The sequence below is a fragment of the Oryctolagus cuniculus genome, chromosome 15 (genome assembly GCF_964237555.1).
Source record: "Oryctolagus cuniculus chromosome 15, mOryCun1.1, whole genome shotgun sequence".
Taxonomy (NCBI): Eukaryota; Metazoa; Chordata; class Mammalia; order Lagomorpha; family Leporidae; genus Oryctolagus; species Oryctolagus cuniculus.
In genome coordinates this window covers 70,781,606-70,800,879 of record NC_091446.1, presented here as the reverse complement: position 1 = coordinate 70,800,879, position 19,274 = coordinate 70,781,606, and the positions used below count along the sequence as shown (strand labels likewise).

At 48.2% G+C, this 19,274-nt stretch overlaps 1 protein-coding gene and 1 long non-coding RNA gene across 2 annotated transcripts in view; both read left to right on the top strand.

Moving 5' to 3' along the window:
- The window catches only part of LOC103352281 (transmembrane protein 254), an 80,093-nt gene that overhangs the window by 17,585 nt on the left and 43,234 nt on the right, over window positions 1–19,274 (top strand). The gene's annotated exons all lie outside the window — the stretch shown is intronic.
- The window catches only part of LOC138845397 (uncharacterized), a 28,118-nt gene continuing 13,427 nt past the window's right edge, over window positions 4,584–19,274 (top strand). Inside the window, exon 1 of the long non-coding RNA XR_011382475.1 lies at window positions 4,584–13,597. This is a non-coding gene — a long non-coding RNA (uncharacterized lncRNA). The remainder of the gene's footprint in view (window positions 13,598–19,274) is intronic.

The window sequence follows — 19,274 nt, the reverse complement described above, 5'->3', positions numbered from 1 at the left end:
GAGTCTCAAGGACTCCAAAATGGAGTCCCTACTGTCAGGGGGCTACTTCAGTTTGTTTTATATCTGTTTGAGAGTCATAATTTTACTTTAAAAAAAATTTTAATGCATAGAATAGACATCAGTTCTGTATAAACAAGGGAAGCCCTGGGCATCAGGGTTTAATTCTTTCCCTTAACCATGGTTGAAAATACATAGAAGACCAAGATTACGTGGAAGGCAATAACTGGGAACTGGCATTAACTTTCAGCAGTTCAATTATTTGACCTTCTCTGCATGCAGTAGCCTTGGGGGTAGGTTGCTCTCCTCTCCTACACCTGTGTACCCTTCTTAGGTGGAGCTAAAATAATCCCTTCTCACCTTATAGCAGCAGGCAGGACTGAGTTAAAGATACAGGCCTGGAAGAGTAATATCAAAGGTATGTGGTATAATCAAGGAAGGCTCAGAAACAGGGCGGGCTAAAGGTCAGTCCTGGGTCAGGCCTTTGGGCTCCCGGGTAAGTCATTGGTTAGGACGCCCAGTGTCTCAGACCTGAGTGCCTGGGTCCAATGCCCGCCTCCATGCTGACCGCAGCGTTCCTGCTAAACGCAGGCCCTGGGAGGGGGCGGTGATGGCTCAGGAGGTTGGGTTCCTGCCATTCATGTGGAAGACCAAGATTGCACTCCCAGCTCCCGGCTTTCGCCCCAGCCATCAAAGGCACTAGGGAGTGAGCCAGTGGATGGAGTTTCTCTCTCCCTCCCTCCTTCCTCCCTCTCCCTCCCTCCCTCTCAAATAAATAAATAGTTAATTAAAAATAATGATAAAGGTTGGTCCTATGCAGTTAAGCAGTTGCTATAGCACTGAGTTAAAATGAAGATAACACTGAGGTTTAAAGACAGGTTTAAATACTGAGGTTTAATGAATTCTTTAAAAACTTTTTACTGAAGTATAACATATATACGTTTAAAGAACTAAATTCACCAAAGGAACCAGCAGTGTCTGGTGCTATGATACGGCAGGTTAAGGCAACACTTGGGACACCCACATCCCATATTGGAGTGCCAGTTTGAGTCCTGGATACTCCACTTCCCATCCAGCTTCCTGCTGATACACCTGGGAAGGCAGCCAGGATGAAATTCTTGGCTCCTGGCTTCAGCCTGGCCCAGAAGTCGCTGCTGTGGCCATTTGGAGGGTGCACCAGTAGGTGGAAGATCTCTCTCTCTCTCTCTCCCCCACCCCCACCCCCACTGCATCCTCCCATTCCCCATCCTGCCTTTCAAATAAATACATCTTTTTTAAAAAGTTGAATTATAGATTTTTTTTGTGAAAGTCTTTCATTAATTATACTTGCATCCATAATGTTGTATGTAGTGGTGAATCATTCATTACCTAATCTGATGTTGGTGGGAATTTAGATCGTTTCTAGTTTAGAACTATTATGGTGGGTAAAGCCGCCACCTACAGTGCCGGCATCCCACATGGCCGCTGGTTCAAGTCCGGCTGCTCCACTTCCTTCCAGCTTTCTGCTGTGCCTGGGAAAGCAGTGGAAGATGGGCCAAGTGTTTGCACCCCTGCACCCACGTAGGGGACCAGGAAGAAGCTCCTGGCTCCTGGCTTCGGATCAGCCCAACTCCGGCCATTGTGGCCATTTTGGGAGTGAACCAGAGGGTGGAAGACCTTTCTGTTTCACTGCCTCTGCCTCTCTGTAACTCTGCCTTTCCAATAAATAAATAAATCTTTTTATTAAAAAAAGATCTATTATGATAGTGCAGTTATAAACATTCATTTTTTTTTCTGAGACTTAGTTATTTGAAAGGTAGAGTGACAGAGAGAGATAGAAAGAGATCATCTGCTGCTTCACTCCTCAAGAGGCCACAATGGCCTAGGCTGTGCCACGTCAAAGCCAGGAGCCTGGAATTCCATGCAGGTCTCCCATGTGGGTGGCAGGGGTCCAAGCACTTGGGCCATCTTCTGCTGCTTTTCCAAGGCCATTAGCAAGGAGCTGGATCAAAAGTGAAACAGCCAGGACTTGAACGGGCACCCATATGGGGAGCTGGTGCTGCAGGTGGTGGCTTTACCTGCTACACCACAGCACTGAACCCACAGAAAAGTTTTTTGAACCAAAACAAACTCATACTTTTAATTCTATTTTGCATGTATACTTAGGCTTGGAATTGGTAGAGTGTTTTTATTTATTTATTTATTTTTAAAGATTTATTTATTTATTTGAAAGACAGAGTTACACAGAGAGAGGAGAAGCAGAGAAAGAGAGAGGTCTTCCATTCGATGGTTCACTCCCCAACTGGCTGCAACAGCTAGAATTGTGCCAATCCGAAGCCAGGAGCTTCTTCCAGGTCTCCCACACGGGTGCTGGGGCCCAAGGACTTCGGCCATCTTCTTATTGCTTTCCCAGGGCACAGGGAGAGCTGGATAGCAGAGAGCTAGATCAGAAGTGGAGCAGCCAGGTCTCGAACCGGCGCCCATGTGGGATGCCGGCACTTTAGGCTAGGGCGTTAATCTGCTGCGCCACAGTGCCGGCCCCAGTAGAGTGTATTTATATCCGTATGTATATTAAAAATCTTGTGCTAGAGTTGTGGTACAACAGGTCAAGCTGCCACCTGCAAAGCTAGTCTCATATAAGCATGGGTTTGAGTTCCGGCTGCTCTACTTCCAATTCAGCTCTCTGCTAATGTGCTTGGGAAAAGCAGCAGATGATGGCCCAAGTGCTTTGGCCCAGGCCACCCATGTGAGAAACCCAAGTGGAGTTCCTGGCTTCTGGCTTCAGTCTGGCCCAGCCCTGGCTGTTGTAGCCATTTGAGGAGTGAACTAACATATGAAAGCGTCTCTCTCTCTCTCTCTCTCTCTCTCTCTCTCCCCTCCTCCCCCTCTCTTCCTCTTTCTCTGTAACTCTGCATTTCAAATAAATAAATAAATTTTTTTTTTACCGTCTTGTATCTCTGAGTCTAATCCAACATAGCAGGGTTCACTTTATCCTTTTCCCTTTCCTTGCTGTGGTTTCTGTGACAGAAACCAAGCATACTTATTTTCTCCATCCTAGAATATCCATATTACGAAGCCTCATTCCCCAGCTCTGTCTGCTGAAAGGGCCTAGAGCCGGGACAGCCCAGGTCTGGATTTCTGAGAGGAAGCAGGCTTCCTTGGAGCCATGGCTGAGTCCAGGATGGAAGCTGGGGAATGACAGGATGAGTGCTGAGTATCAGAAAGGAAAGAAGCACTCAAAGTGGGGATAACTCAGACAGACAGGAACCGTCTTACCTGGCCTTATCTGGGACAGTTTGATCAAAAAACAATGTTGGTAATAGATTATAACTGGCAAACTAACTTCCCATAAGGCTGAAATAGACAAGGGAGCCCATAACTGGAGAGAAGAGAGTTCTTTACAGTTGAATTCCAACTAATAAATGTAGAAGAAATTATGGAAATAGAAAATCGCCCACCAGAAAATGCAGTGGGAATGAATGTTGCAAATAAAGAGCCAAATGAATGCTCAAACTGGTGAAAGTGTGATGCTAAACAAGATATTTGCATAATGTACCTACAGGTGTATTTCAAAAAGATTGTGGAAAATGGAATTAAAAGGTACATTTTCATGCAAAAAAGTCTGTGAAGCCATGCACTTGTATTAATCACAGAAGAAGAAGAAGAAAAAAAAACCAGTGATTGTATAGTGAAGAAATGTGACAGACATCATGTTCCAGGGCTCATGTGGGACACAGTGTCCTGGAGGGGTGCAGTGGGAAGGGTGCATGTGGGACACAGTGTCCTGGAGGGGTGCAGTGGGAAGGGCTCATGTGGGACACAGTGTCCTGGAGGGGTGCAGTGGGAAGGGCGCATGTGGGACACAGTGTCCTGGAGGGGTGCAGTGGGAAGGGCACAATAGCACTTCTGTGGTGTTCTCACGCAAAACGCAGCTCTTGAGGTCATGAGCAGGGCAATCCTGGCAACGTCCCAGGCAGACCTGCGACTTTCCAATAGTATTGTACTAATGTCAGTTACTTGGCTTTCCCAACTCCCGTGAAGTTATGTAAGGTGTTAATATTTGGGAACACCGGTGGAGTGTATATAGGAATCCACTGTCTGGTTTTCGTAAGCATAAAGTTACTTCAGAAGAAAAAGAAAGAGAGGAGTCAGTTGTGATTGTGCCATCCTTAAGACAGAAACCCTGGCCAGCACCTCTGCTGCAGGTACAAAGTGCTCCCCTGACAGAGGCAGTCAAGGTCCTCAATAATGAACCCAGACTTTTCCCCACATTTATATTAGCTCCGCCCACGTCCATCAGCCGCCCATGCCCTGCCAATTTCTCTGGCACAGGCTTAGAAAAGCCTGACTCGTGTCCTAGGACCCCTTTCATGGGGCCTTCACCTTACACCCAGAGTCAGCTGCTAGCCAACCCTGCAGTGCAGTCAGCCCTGGGTCGTGACCTTGGAAACCTTGAACTCCCGGGGTGGGGCGGGGCGGGGGGGAGGGGGGGGCTCTGCAGGTCTGTCATTCCCTACACCCTGTCTGCCCTTAGGAAGCTTCTGACTTGCAAATAAACACAGCCAGGAGAAGGGAAAGCAGATCAGAGGTGGGTAGGGTGGGTAAGAGAGCCTGCACAGCTCTTCGGGGCTGTGGTGTTCCTTTGGCCTCTTCTGCTCAGAGCGGGCTGGTCTGCCCAAAGCTATGCAGCTGTTAAGAACAAAAATCCCCATTTGAACACAGCCTTCTGCCTCCTTTACTAAGGGCTGCTAGCTCCAAAAAGGCTTGGAATAGCCAACCATGTAGCATCTTCATACAGTTTTCATTTCACCCTGACACACCTCAAGGTCATCTCTGGGGACAGCCTTGCAGAGAAGGTTCCCAAAGAGCTGGCAGGAAATGCGACTGACTCCCCCCTCCCCAGGCCCGCAGAGCGTCCCAGTATCACAGCTGAATGCATTCTGGGGAAACAGCCACGGACGTGACAACGAACTGAATGCACACTTAACAGTGTGAACCTGCAGCAAAGTCATCTCAACCCTGAGCAGCTAGAATACCAGCACCACAGTGGGCTGGGGCTGAGCTCATTTGCTGGACCCCTTTATTCCTGATCCCACTCCTTGAAATGTGAATTCATCGGGGCTGAGGCTGTAGCATAGTAAGCTAAGCCACGGGTTTGTGTCCCGGCTGCTCCTCTTCCGATCCGGCTCCCCGGTAATGGGCTCCCTTGGAGGCTTCAAGTGATGTCTCAAGTGCTTAGGTCCTTGCCTCCCTGCCATCCATGTGGGAAACTCTGACGGAGTTCTGGGCTCCTGGTTTCACTGACCCAGCCCCAGCCGTTGTGGTTACTTGGGGAGTGAACTAACAGATGGGAGATTTCTCTGTCTCTTTTCCTCTCAAATGAATTAATTAAGTAAATAGAAACAACATCTTAAAACCACTGGCTGGGAAACTTCTCTTGCCAAGCTCTAGAATAACTACAGAAGCCATCCAATGCCTGCAGTATTGGCTGAGGTCAACTGAGAAGCTAACTACACGGTGTTTCACAGGGTGTTGAAATCCATGAACGTTAGCTGTTAGGACTATCATTATTGATATCCTAATGGGTAATAGTGAACCGCTGCCCTCACCCTGCACCTCCCTTCTCCCTGTACCAAGCAGACCTACTCATCTACATCTTCCGTAAGCTGGGAGGATTTGGGACTGCCTGCAAGAAAGGCAGAGGGCTCAAAAACAAAAAACTTCTTAAATATCAACTAGTGAAGACACCACACTGCTTTTCCTGGGACCCAGCAGAGATCCACATCACATTTTCCTGGTTCCCTTTCTCTGGCTATGATCTGTGCACCGCGTGCTAGCAGCCCTCTCCGTCTGTGAGAGAGGCAGTGGGCCTTGGCCACGGGGCCTGGATCTTTCTGCTGGTGGCTCTGGAAATACTGGCTGGTGCCAGAAGGAGAAGAGAAAGAGGCTTTGTGCAGCCCAGACCCTCCCAGCCAGCGAGACTGGTCCAAGTGGGCTCCATCTCCATCCCCAGAGGGGTGGCCAGCCCCTATTTCCTGTTTCCTTGGCCCCTCGCCCTTGGAAATGCCAACAGAACCTGCCAGCTCCCCCACCGGCTGTCTTCTCAGCACAGCCAGCCTCAGAAAATGCAGCCCACAGCCCAGGGACTGACACGGGCACACATCCCAGATTCCTAAATGGCCCCTGTGTACCTTGGGCCACCTCCTCGGTTCTCCAAGCCTCACGTGGTGTTCATCGCGGATCCTGGTGCTACCTGCGAGGGTAAAGGGAGCACTAAACGAGAAGGAAGCTCCTGCACATTGGGGCACATCATTCATGCAGCCGGTGCTGGGTGTTCCCCCTCGCTACAGCAGTTGTCACCTGAGCCCCTAAGTAGCCCACTTGCCCCTTCTCGCACACCCTGCTCCAGAACCCCTCACTATCTAGAGACTTTGCTGAGGCCTCAGAGTCAAGAGGTCTGGGAATATTGAAGAGCACAGATTATGCAATTAGCAGCTGGCACTGCAACGCAGCAGATTAAATTGCTGCTTGAGACTGGCATCCTATGTCAGAATGCCTGTTTGAATCCTGGCTGCTCCACCTCTGATCCAGCTCCCTAAACATGCTCCTACTTGGATTCTTGCAACTTATATGGGAGACCTAGATGGAGTTCCTGGCTCCTGGCTACAGCCTGCCCTGGCTGTTATGGCCATTTGGGGAGTGAACCAGTAGATGGAAGATTCTCATTCTCTCTCTCTCATTCTCTCTCTCTCTGTCTCTCTACTCCTCCCCCTCCTCCCTCCCTCCCTCTCTGTTGCTCTGCCTTTCAATCAATCAATAAATATTAAAAAAAAAAAAAAGATCCTGGCTGCTGCAGCGGCTCACTAAGCTAATCCTCCACCTGCGGCACCAGCACCCCAGGTTCTAGTCCCGGTTGGGGTGCCGGATTCTGTCCCGGTTGCTCCTCTTCCAGTCCAGCTCTCTGCTGTGGCCTGGGAGGGCAGTGGAGGATGGCCCAAGTGCTTGGGCCCTGCACCCGCATGGGAGACCAGGAGGAAGCACCTGGCTCCTGACTTCGGATCAGCGTAGTGCGCTGGCTGTAGCAGCCATTTAGGGGGTGAACCAACAGAAGGAAGACCTTTCTCTCTGTCTCTCTCTTTCTGTCTAACTCTGCCTGTCAAAAAAAAAGATCCTGGAACCAGATCCACCTGTAACCCTGGATGAAATATATTTAACAAATCTTATCTGAAAGATGCACATGAAGAAACTTAAATATAATTAGTACTGCAAAGACTAATAAAGATATTCCATATACAACCTTTGAAGAATGCCTGGTTCAGAGATAAGTTGTTATTCAGAGATAAGTTTAGCAAATCACAGAACAAAAGTAAATAATGAAGCTCTTTTATAATTAGCCCCAGCTGGCCACCAACATGCTTTGAAGCCCAACATATGGTTGGCATATTTCCCTGATTCCTGCTGCTGGTTCCAGTGCCCCTATTAATTTCACTGTTCGTTTCCTGTTTCCTTTCTCTTGCCATGATCCGTGCACCGTGTGCTAGCAGCCCTCTCCATCTGTGAGAGAGGCAGTGGGCCTTGGCCACGGGGCCTGGATCTTTCTGCTGGTGGCTCTGGAAATACTGGCTGGTGCCAGAAGGAGAAGAGAAAGAGGCTTTGTGCAGCCCAGACCCTCCCAGCCAGCGAGACTGGTCCAAGTGGGCTCCATCTCCATCCCCAGAGGGGTGGCCAGCCCCTGTTTCCTAGGACATAGTGAACTGGATCCCTGTTATCTTCTTGCTCAGTTTTCTTCTACATGTTTGGGCTGGTTTCCATTGGCACTAGGAAATAAGTTGATTTCCAAATAGCTATCTCTCTCTCTTTTTAAGATTTATTTGTTTATATATGTAAGAGTCAGAGCTACAGAGAGGGAGAGACAGAGAGAGAGCTCTTCCATCTGCTGGCTCAGATAAAGCTCCTGGCTCCTGACATTCGCCTGGCCCAGCCCCAGTCATTGAGGCCATCTGGGGAGTGAACCAGCAGCTGGAAGCTCTCTCTGTCTCTCTCATTCTGCCTTTCAGATGGATAAATATATACATATTTTTTAAAAAGGTAACATTAATTATCTTAGTAAGAAAATGTCCCTTTATTTCTATTTTTTAAAGATTTATTTATTTATTTGAAAGGCAGAATTACAGAGAGGCAGAGGCAGAGAGAGAGAGGGAGAGAGGTCTTCCATCCGCTGGTTCACTCCCCAGATGACCACAATGGCTGGAGCTGTGCCAATCCAAAGCCAGGAGCCAGGAGTTTCTTCTGGGTCTTCCATGTGGACGCAGGGCCCAAGGACTTGGACCATCTTCTGCTGCTTTCCCAGGCCATAGCAGAGAGCTGGATCAAAAGTGGAGCAGCCAGGACTCAAACTGGCGCCCATACGGGATGCCAGCACTGCAGACAGAGGCTTTACCCACTAGGCCACAGCGCCAGCCCCTACTTCTACATCTTTGAATTTGTTGTTTTACTGTCGGGGTATCTGCTCATCAGATAACACTTTCAGGATTAATTGAAAATATAAGGCTATGTTGATTTTTGTTTCTTTGACCTTAGCACAGATGTGATGACTTTTTTTCCAGTCCTCACTAAATAGCCAGCCAATAATTTATGTCATGTTCAAATTAGTGGCTAAATGAGACAGGATGCAATAAAGCGTATTAGGATATTTGAATGTCCATTTGGGAAAAAAAATTTTTATGTTTGAATCTTTCCTCCCAACCACATAGAAATTCTAGATGGGTTAGAGATTTTGTCTTTAAGAAACCTTAAAACTATTTGGAGAAAATATTGGAAAATATTTTTATAGTCTTGATGTGAAGAATCATAAGTAAGTTGTGATAAACTTACATAAGCCATAAAAGAAAACACAGAGATTTCGCCACATGATATCTAAAACTTCTCTATGATGAAAGAGACCACAAAGTTCACGACAATGGGAGGCAGAAAGAAAACATTGCCAACATATAGGAGAGGACTTAAAAAAGTTTGTGGAAAAATGGAATTAGAAAATAAATTTGTTTGGCAAAACAAATTTTGAAATCCATGCAGTTTTTTTCATAATATGCATAATATCCATGAGCTTTTCAAAGATGCTTGGAACAACAGGCAGTAGATTAATAATCAAAGTATGTAAAGGGGAGAAGTGGGGGAAAAAGAACATTTGAATAGGCAAATAAAGCTCAATCCTCACTCTAAATAGCAAATAAATAAAAACAAGGTAAAATCATCAAAATCTCAAAATGTAAATATCTGGCACTGCAGAATGCACAGGGCCACAGCTCTTCCACCTCCAGGCTCTTCCGCGCCAAAAGTATTGTCTGTGAATGGCACTCCTGCAGTGCGGTTCCAGTACAGGTTCCCATGGAGCGGGGTGCACCTGGAGCTCAGTTCTCTGTGCCCTGCCACTCCAGTGTTTGGGGGACAGTTTGTGATATATTCAGCAAAATATCAAAGACCCTCTGACTCAATGATTCTTCTTCCAAGAATCTAGCCTTTCAGAAATATATGAATATCTAATAGTGCATAAAGATATATGCAAAAAAGATATTCTTTGAGGCACATTTTATTTGGGGGAGAAAAAGGAAATACCCTATGTGTTCATCATGAAAATAAAAATAATGATGTAAATAGTGATGCATCTACTCATGGGATATTTTGCAACTCTTCCTATTCTTAAATGTTTGTTTTCATATATTTGGAAGGTAAAGTGACAGGCAGGGAGAGAGAGCTCCCATCTGCCTGTTCACTCTCCAATTACCTGCCACAGCCTGAGCTAATCAAGGCTGACACCGAGAACCTGGAGCACCATCCAGGCCTCCCCAAAGCTGCCAGAGCCCAAGCACTTGAGCTATCTTCTGCTGCCTCCCAGGATGCACTAGCAGGAATCTGGATTGGAAATGCAGTAGCCAGGACTCAAACTGGTGCTCTCAGGGAGATAGGAGCACCCTGGGCAGCAGGCTAACATGCTCCAGATAATTTGCAACTCTTTAAAGGATTTGTACTCACGTTCAAGGATCTTCAGTATTTGATGCTACAGCAGAGATAAACATGAACATAAAAAATATTAAAATTATCTCGTGTCGGAGCCAGCACTGCGGTGTAGAAGTTTAAAGCCGCCATCTGCAGTGCCGGCATCCCATGCAGGCGCTGGTTTGAGACCCGGCTGCTCCATTTCCTATTCAGCTCCCTGCTGACCTGCCTGGGAAGGGAGAGGGGGATGGCCCAAGTGCTTGGGCCCCTGCACCCCCGTGGGAGGCCAGGAAGAAGCTCCTGATCCCTGGCTTAGTCCCCCAGCCATTGAGGCCATTGGGGGAGTGAACCAGCAGATGGAAGATATCTATGTGTGTGTGTCCCCCTCTCTCTCTGTAACTCTGCTACTCAAATAAATAAAATAAAATTTTTAAATAAAAATCTCATGTTGCATTCCAATGTCTACATGTTTATGTCTTAATCTGCATTATACAGATGGGCAACACAAGATGGGTAAGGAAAAGCCCGCTAAACCAAGAGGCCTGAACGGGACCCTTCAGCATGGGGAGTGTAGTGAGTGGCAGTTTTCATGCTATACTCCATATACTCACTCCGTGCTCCACCACAAGGAAGCATTGTATACAGTTTTATAACATTAAATTCAAAATATTCTGAAGCCCACTGGCTGTGTGCGTTGTAAGAATCCTTGTGGGTTTGGCTGTTCTTTGACAACTTTCCACCTGGCTAAACTACCCAGGAGTGTCCTACCACATTCTTGGCATTCCTGGAATAAACCGTTTCTTCTTCTAAACCAGCTCATCTGGGCATCATAATTCCCAGGTAGATCCAAGTCTCCTTCACTGACTCAGAATTTCTTATTTTGCTGTGGAGGAGGAAGTGCGAGTTACGGTTCATGTGGCAGCCACACAGCCACAGCCACGGCCACGGCCACAGCCACAGCCACAGCCACAGCCATGGCCACAGCCCAGGAGAAGGTGGAGAGGGAGGCTGGATCCTCAGGGCAGCCCCAAGACATGAGATGAAAGTGCTCCATTTGGAGCCACAAAACAACAACAGATACATTAGGGCTGGGCCTTTTGTTTTCCCCAAAACTCAACCTTTTCTAATGCATTTGTTGTTCTGTAAAGGGGGTGGGGAATTTCCACTTGTTCTCTTCTAAACCACTGCAGGATGCTTTGAAGCTGCCTTAAAATCCCATCCAGTTCTTAGAATTAAGAAACCCACCCAGTCTGCTTCCAGAGGAAGAAGGTAACAGAGTTCCAAGGTGTGTGTGTGCTTTGTATTGTTATCTCAGGGCTTCAAATCAGACTGCACAGCTGATCTGTAGAAAGGGGCCTGTGAGGGTCTCCAGGGCAGATCAGAGAGGCCAGACATGCATACTCCTACCCTAGGTGCATGCATACTCCTACCCTAGGTGCGGTCTGTTAAGATTATAAGCCTGACTGCTTTGTGAATGCCCTAAAGGCAGATGTGAGTTTACCTATCTAATGCAAGGCTTAAGCTTCTGCTGAACACTCTGATTTTGATTGTATTGGGGCCTTTTGCTTTTGCAGAGCTGTAAACTGTCCACAACTGATAGCAATGCAAAATAGTTCTTTTGTCTCTAGATAGGCCAGTCCTGCCACATGTACAGGTTCAGGTGACTCCAGGCCTTCCTGCCTCTATTTGCACAATATCACAGTCTGTATCAGATAAGGTACAGGGCAGCAGGTGAGGCCATATAGGGAGGGAAGATATCTCTCTCGCACGCTCTGCCTTTCAAATAACTAAACAAAAACTTTGATGAAAAATATTTCAGGCTGGCACCAAGGCTCAATAGGCTAATTCTCCACCTGCAGTGCTGGCACCCTGGGTTCTAGTCCTGGTTGGGGCGCCGGGTTCTGTCCCGGTTGCTCCTCTTCCAGTTCAGCTCTCTGCTGTGGCCTGAGAAGGCAGTGGAGGATGGCCCAAGTGCTTGGGCCCTGCACCCCATGGGAGACCAGAAGCACCTGGCTCCTGGCTTCCGATCAGCGTGGCCATTGGGGGGTGAACCAACGGGGGAAAAAAAAAAAAGGAAGATCTTTTGTTAGAGTCCGAAAAAGCCCACCTCCCAATGAAAGACTCCAAGAGACCTTTCTCTCATGCAACCAGCAAAGGGTTAAAGATTTATTGATTATCCAGCATGCTGGGGCTGTCCAATCATACATGAGCAGAGCAGCCCCGAATAACCAAAAGTTAGGGTTTATAAAGGCAAAAACCACAAAACCGGGAAGGGGGGGAATACATGGTTGCTATGCATGGTTGCTATACATAGTTGCTAAAATCAAAAGAGAGTACATAAAATCAAAAGAGAGTATATGGTTACTGGGGTCAACATAACCTAAAACCTAAGTGAAATTAATATTCATCATAATCTTGACAATACCAGTTACAAGATTACAATTAGCAATTAGGACTTGACATTAATGTAAGACACAGACAAATCACATCTTTATTATTAGCCCAGGTAACCCAGGTGCCACTTGAGCAATCATGCTAGGGGGTTTTTGTGCTCTGCCAAGGGTGATGTAGTGCACTGCTATTGTCCGACTATTTGAGATCATAGTTTCAGACCAGAGTCTCACGGTGGGGGGGTGCTTTCTCAGAATGGAGTCTCAAGTGCTCCAAAATGGAGTCCCTACTGTCAAGGTGCTACTTCACTCTGTCTTATTTTTACAGCTGTACCAGGAATGTTATAACCTGTAAGCTTAAGCTTAACTTTTTACACCCGCACATATACAATTTTAACTTTTCACTTTCTCTCTGTCTCTCTCTCTCTCACTGTCCACTCTGCCTGTCAAAAAAATAAAAATAAATAAAGAAAAATATTACAGATCTGTGTCTGTTTTTTGGACTGATAGTGACTTTCTAGGGTGCATCCCTTATTAATGAGTTCGATAAAATCTTTAGCTCCTGCTCAGTTTATATCTGTGTGCGTCCTGATTTAACGTTTTTTTGGAAAAGCATCTTTTCACATCACTGTCCCTTCTTTCCCGGAAGAAGGACTTCCTACAGAAGACCCAACAGCAAGCCTGCGATCCCACAGACGCTGTCTGAGGCCATCGGAGCCCTTTCTTGTTCCTCATGGAGAAAAGCTTCTTCGCACCTGGTGGTTGGGGGGGGGAGGGCTTTGGCGCCTGTGCCACAGCTGTGGGTGACAGCGGGACTCAGTTTACCCGTCTGTGCAAGGAGCTCACAGCGACTGCCTGAACCCCGGAGCTGCCGCCCAGCCTCCCCTTGCGCCCTGCACCCCGCGCCCGGGGCCCCGGCAGTGCAGCCGCTGCCTGGGAACGCTCCCAGTCCCGCACGACTGCCCCTCCGCCCGCGGGGGTCTCTGGGCTCCGCGCTGCTCCCGGGGTGCGGAGGGACTCGGGAGGGGGCGGGTTCACTGGAGCCAGAAAGCCCGGAGCCGCCCAGGAATTTTGGCTCGGGCTGGGAGCATTTCCTCCCGGGCTGGCCCGGCGCGATCCCGCGGAGGGCTGTCGCTGGCAGACGCGCGCAGCGCTCGGTCCCGCCGGCATCATGCGGCCCCTGCTGTGCGCGCTGGCCGGGCTCGCCCTGCTCCGCGCCGCGGGCGCTCTGGCCGGTGAGTAGGGGCCGCGGGCCCGCGATGCGGGCAGGGGACTGGGAGCCCGGGAGGCCCGCCGAGGGCAAGGTGGGGATGAGCGAGTGAGAGAGATGCCAGGCAGGGAGGGAGGGAAGGAGGGAGTGACAGAACCGGCGGGGAACAGAGGCACAGAGAGAGACAGGGGAGAGGGGAAATAAGGGATTAGAAAGAGGTTTTGGAGAAACACAGATACCAGTTCGGGCAGAAAGCAAAAGCAGTTGAGAGCAACAGAGCAAGAAACAAGGATTGAAATGGAGAGAGACGGAGACCGATGTTTTCAGAAAAACCTATTGAGAAAGTTGAGAAAAGCTGGGGGGGTGGGGGGGTGCCGAACTGCTGGTGAAAGGAGACAGGAAGGGGTAAAAGGTCAAGTTTGTAGGGTGGGGCAGCCCTGAGGCCAGCTGGGAGCAGGCCTGGCTTTCCAGGGCGATGCACTGGAAGCTGAGCTCCAAGGCCAGTGACCCAGGCAGGGCCCCACACGGCCATCCGGCCATCCTGGAGCCAGGCAGGCGGCCCCTGCCGTGTGGGGACAGAGTCAGATTCCAGGTTTGTTTCTTTAAAAGATGTATTTATTTATTTGAAAAAAGAAGGAGATCTTCCATCCACTGGTTCACTACCCAGTTGCCTGCAACAGGCAGAGCTGGGCCAGGCCGATCAGGAGCCAGGAACTCCATCGGGGTCTCCCATGTGGGTGGCAGGGACCCAAACACTTGGACCAATGGTCCACTGCTTTCCCAGGCTAGCAGGGAGCTTGTTTGGAAGTGGAGCAGCCAGGATTCAACCCGGCGTCCTGATATGGGGTGCTGGCGTCACAGACAGCATTTAATCCATAACGCAGCCCCAGGATCCAGCTTGCCGGAGAGCTTTCCTGAAGGCTGTGTTGCTTTGAGTGGAGGAACAGGGGGCGAGCACCCCCCACCCCCGTGTGCACGCGCCCCTGGCTGAGTTCCAAGCTTTGCATTGTCCGCTTAATTCCCCTTCTCATGCCAGTGGTCTTCAGGCTGCCCCTGCACAGGTGGGGCACAGACAGGATGACAGTGACAGAGAGGTCACCCCAGAACTGCACATTCCACAGCACTGTGCAGGGTGCAAGCCAGAGAGTGCTCGTGGCTCATCCGAGTGCCCAGGGGAGGGAAGGCTCAGAGCCCTCACCAAGCACCCAGGCCCTCGCTGGGCCCTGTGTTGGGATAGAAGCCTCCCGGGGCCCTGTTGGGGCCCCATGACCTGTGTAGGCGGGCACTCCAGGAAAGGCCCTGGGCCCTAGGCAGGGCTCATCGAGGAGGAGTGACACACACCTGCTGCTGACCCCGGGATGTGCCCGGCCAAGAGCAGGCATCCACACACAGGACGCTGGCTCTCTTGGACAACCCCAGTGCTCTCTCTGAGCCTCCGTTTCTGCACCTGTTCAGGAGAATCAGCCGTTTCATCACAAGGCTGCCGACGAGTGCCTGCCCAGGCCCTCGGTACAAATCCTTGGCCCAGCTCCTCTCTGCCCGGCCTCACACTCCCAGAGCTGAGGGCACCCAGCAGAGCCTGTGACTGGCTGACTTTCTGTGGCCCCTGTAGCCGCAATTGGTATATACACTTTAATGTGAATTTCCTTTAAAATATTAAGTTTTTTCTTCTGATTATGTATGTTTAGAAGCTACAGATTAAGAAAAAATAAAGAGGAAAGTATAAATGCATGCATGAATATAAGTTCACTTTTTAAAGATTTATTTACTAGAAAGGCAGAGCAACATAGAGAGAGGGGAGGAGAGAGAGAGAGAGACAGAGAGAGAGAGAGAGAAAGAATCTTCCATCAGCTGGTTCACTCCCCAGGCCTGCAAGAATCCGGACTGCGCTGGGTTGAAGCTATAAACTTGGAATTCCATCCAGGTCTCCCACATAGGTAGCAGGAATAAAGTGCTTGAACCCTCATCTGTTGCTTCCCAAGAGCATCAGCAGGGAGCTGGACCAGAAGTGGAGTAACCAGTACTCAAACTGGCACTTCCATACAGGAGGCAGTGGCTTAACCACTGGACCACACCGCTCACTCCTCTATTCACACATTTTGTGTATAACCTTCAGGTTGAAGATAATATCCATTTTTTTTCTTAACTTTTGTTTATAAAATTTTCTAAAAGATTTTATTTATTTATTTATTTATTTATTGAAAGGTAGAGTTATAGACAGTGAGAGGGAGAGACCGAGAGAAAGGTCTTCCTTCCGTTGGTTCACACCCCAGATGTCCGCAACAGCCGGAGCTGTGCTGATCTGAAGCCAGGAGCCAGGTGCTTCCTCCCAGTCTCCCACATGGGTGCAGGGGCCCAAGCGCTTGGGTCATCTTCTACTGCTTTCCCAGGCCATAGCATTGAGCTGGATCAGAAGAGGAGCAGGCGGGACTAGAACCGGCGCCCATAGGGATGCAGGCAGAGGATTAACCTACTGCACCACAACACTGGCCCCTACAAAAAAATTTTTGATTCAAAAATATACTGCACAATATACTGATGCTACCGTGTAGTAAGGTAATCTTCTGCCTGCGGTGCCTGCGTCCCATATGGAGCCTATTCTTGTCCTGGCTGCATCTCTTCTAATCCAGCACTCTGCTAATGCACCTGAGAAAGTAGTAGAAGATGGCCCAAGTGCTTGGGCCCCTGCACCTGCATGGGAGACCCGGAGGAAGCTCCTGGCTCCTGGCTTTGAATGGTCTCGGCTCCAGCCATTGTGGCCATTTAGGGAGTGAACCAGTGGATGGAAGAACTTTCTCTCTGTCTCTCTCTGACTGTATCTCTACCTCTCAAAAAATAAATAATTTTTTTAAAAAATGTACTACAAAAAATAGAACAGTATAATGGATCTGCCAACCCTGTTTCAACAAGTACAATTCAGGTTGAGCATTCCTAATCTGAAAATCTGAAATCCTCCAAAAATCTGTAATTTTTAAAAAAGATTTATTTACTTATTTGAAAGTCAAAGTTGCAGAGAGAGGGAGGGAAAGGCAAGGAGAGAGATCTTCCATCTGCTGGTTCATTCCTCAAATGGCCACAATGTAATTCCAACCCCAAGCATTTAGGTAAGGGCCTCCCAACTTGTATAATCTCTACTCTGTCTCATTTCCCTTAGATATTATAAAGGAAATTCAGGCACACATATTTTCATCTATAAATATGTCTTTGTGTATTTCTAAAAGATCAGTACTCTTGTAATGAACATAACTGCACTACCATTATCACTCCAAAAATGGACGATAATTCCTTAGTATCATCAAATACTTAATCAATATTCAAAAGCATTCTGGTTGTGCTATATATTTTAGCATTTCATTTGTTTGGTTCAAATAAGGTTTGCGTTTGGTAATATGTCTGTTAAGTCTGTTTAAATAAGTAAGTTCTCACTCCATCCTTTTTCCTTAAAATCCATTTGTTGAAGAAGCTAAGTTTGTCCTGTAAATTTCTCCACATAGACTTGGCTAATTGCAACCCCATGTGGTCATTTAAGTGTTTCTCTGCCCCTTGTATTTTCTAACTTATAGCTAAATCTAGAAGCTGGAACTAATCCAAAAAGAGTTTTCATTTGTTTGTTTATCATTCATTCATTCATTCATTTGAAAGGCAGAACAACAGAAAAGGAGAGAGAGACAGACAAACGGACAGAAAGATCTTCCATATGCTAGTTCACTCCCCAAATGGCCACAACCGCAGCTGGGGCTGAGCCAGGCTGAAGTCAAGAGCCTAGAACTCCTTCAGTCTCCTACATAGGTGGCCAGGGCTGAAGGACTTGGACCATCCTTTGCTGCTGTTAGACCGGTGTCGGATCGGACTCAGTTAACCCAACGAGAGATGTGGTGATGCAAAAGCAAAGAGGTTTATTGTTCTGGCCCAGGCTAGGGTCCACACGTCCAACTGTCCCAGCAGTCTTCTGACAAGGACCCATCCCGTTTCCTTTGCGGGGTTTATATAGGGTTTTCAGAGACATGCTATACATTATAGCATCATTCAGCAAATCATCTCATCCCGTGGGAAATTCAAAGAACCTCTCTTAAGCTGATTAGTGCGTCCAGTGGTGGGAATGGACCTGGTAAAGGTGGTTAGATGGCTTTGGGGTTGAGCTTTTTAAAATGATTGGCTAAAGTCTAGGGTCCGAGCCGCTAGGGTGAACCTGCCAAACTGCAGGGTCTCGGGATATAATCAGTCACCTTAACTGCCTGAAAAGACACCTGGAACTTTAGAGATTTCCCTATCTGCTGATTGGCTGTTGCTAGGGGAGCTTATCACAAGGAGAGTTTATTTCTCTTTTTTTAGGAGCTTTTAGCTTAGGGTCCAGGGCCCGGTTAGGCCTAGTCTAAAATAGCTGCACCTTGATCCGGGCAGGTTCTTCACTGCCTTCTCAGGTCTATAAACAGGTAGCTATATTAGAAGTGGAGCAGCTAGGGGCCAGTACTGTGGCGCAGCAGGTTAAAGCCCCAGCCTGTGGCACCAGCATCCCATATGGGTGCCGGTTCAAATCCCAGATGCTCCACTTCCAATCCAGCTGTCTGCTATGACCTGGAAAAGCAGTAGAAGATGGCCCAAGTCCTTGGGCCCCTGCACCCACATGGGAGACTCAGAAGAAGCTCCTGGCTTTGGATCAGTTCAGCCCTGGCTGTTGTGGTCATTTGGGGAGTGAACCGGTGGAATGGAAGACCTCTCTCTGTAACTCTTTCAAATAAAATAATTCTTAGAAGAAGAGGCCGGCACCGCGGCTCACTAGGCTAATCCTCCACCTACGGCGCTGGCACACAGGGTTCTAGTCCCAGTTGGGGTGCAGGATTCTGTCCTGGTTGCCCCTCTTCCAGGCCAGCTCTCTGCTGTGGCCAGGGAGTGCAGTGGAGGATGGCCCAAGTGCCTGGGCCCTGCGCCCACATGGGAGACCAGGAGAAGCACCTGGCTCCTGGCTTTGGATCAGCGCGGTGCGCCAGCTGCAGCGGCCATTGGGGGGTGAACCAACGGAAAAAAAGAAGACCTTTCTCTCTGTCTTCTCTCTCACTGTCCACTCTGCCTGTCAAAAAAATAATAATAAAAATAAAATAAAAAATAAACTAAATAAATTGCAAAAAAAAAAAAAAAACAAAAAGAAGAAGAAGGGGAAGAGAAGAAGAAGAAGAAAAGTGGAGTAGCTACAACTCATAGTGGCCCTCTGGTTTGGGATGCTGGCATTGTAAGTGGCTGCTTAACCCTCTGCACCACAGTGCCAGCTCCTGGAGTTTTTTGTGAGAATACTTTAGAGTCTTTATTATTTTTATTTGTATCTCTTTGATTGTTACTGGAATTGAACTTTTTTAAGCTTTATTTATTTACTTATTTATTTATTTATTTATTTGAAAGAGTTGCACAGAGAGAGAAGGAGAGGCAGAGAGAATGAGAGAGAGAGAGAGAGAGAGAGAGGTCTTCCATCTGCTGGTTCACTCCCCAATTGGCTGCAATGGCTGGAGCTGTGCCGATCTGAAGCTAGGAACCAGGAGCTTCCTCCAGGTCTCCCATACAGGTGCAGGGGCCCAAGAATTTGGGCCATCTTTTGCTGCTTTCCCAGGCCACAGCAGAGAGCTGGATGGTAAGTGGAGCAGTCAGGACTCGAACCGGTGCCTATACGGGATGCCAGCCCTGCAGGCAGCAACTTTACCTGCTACGCCACC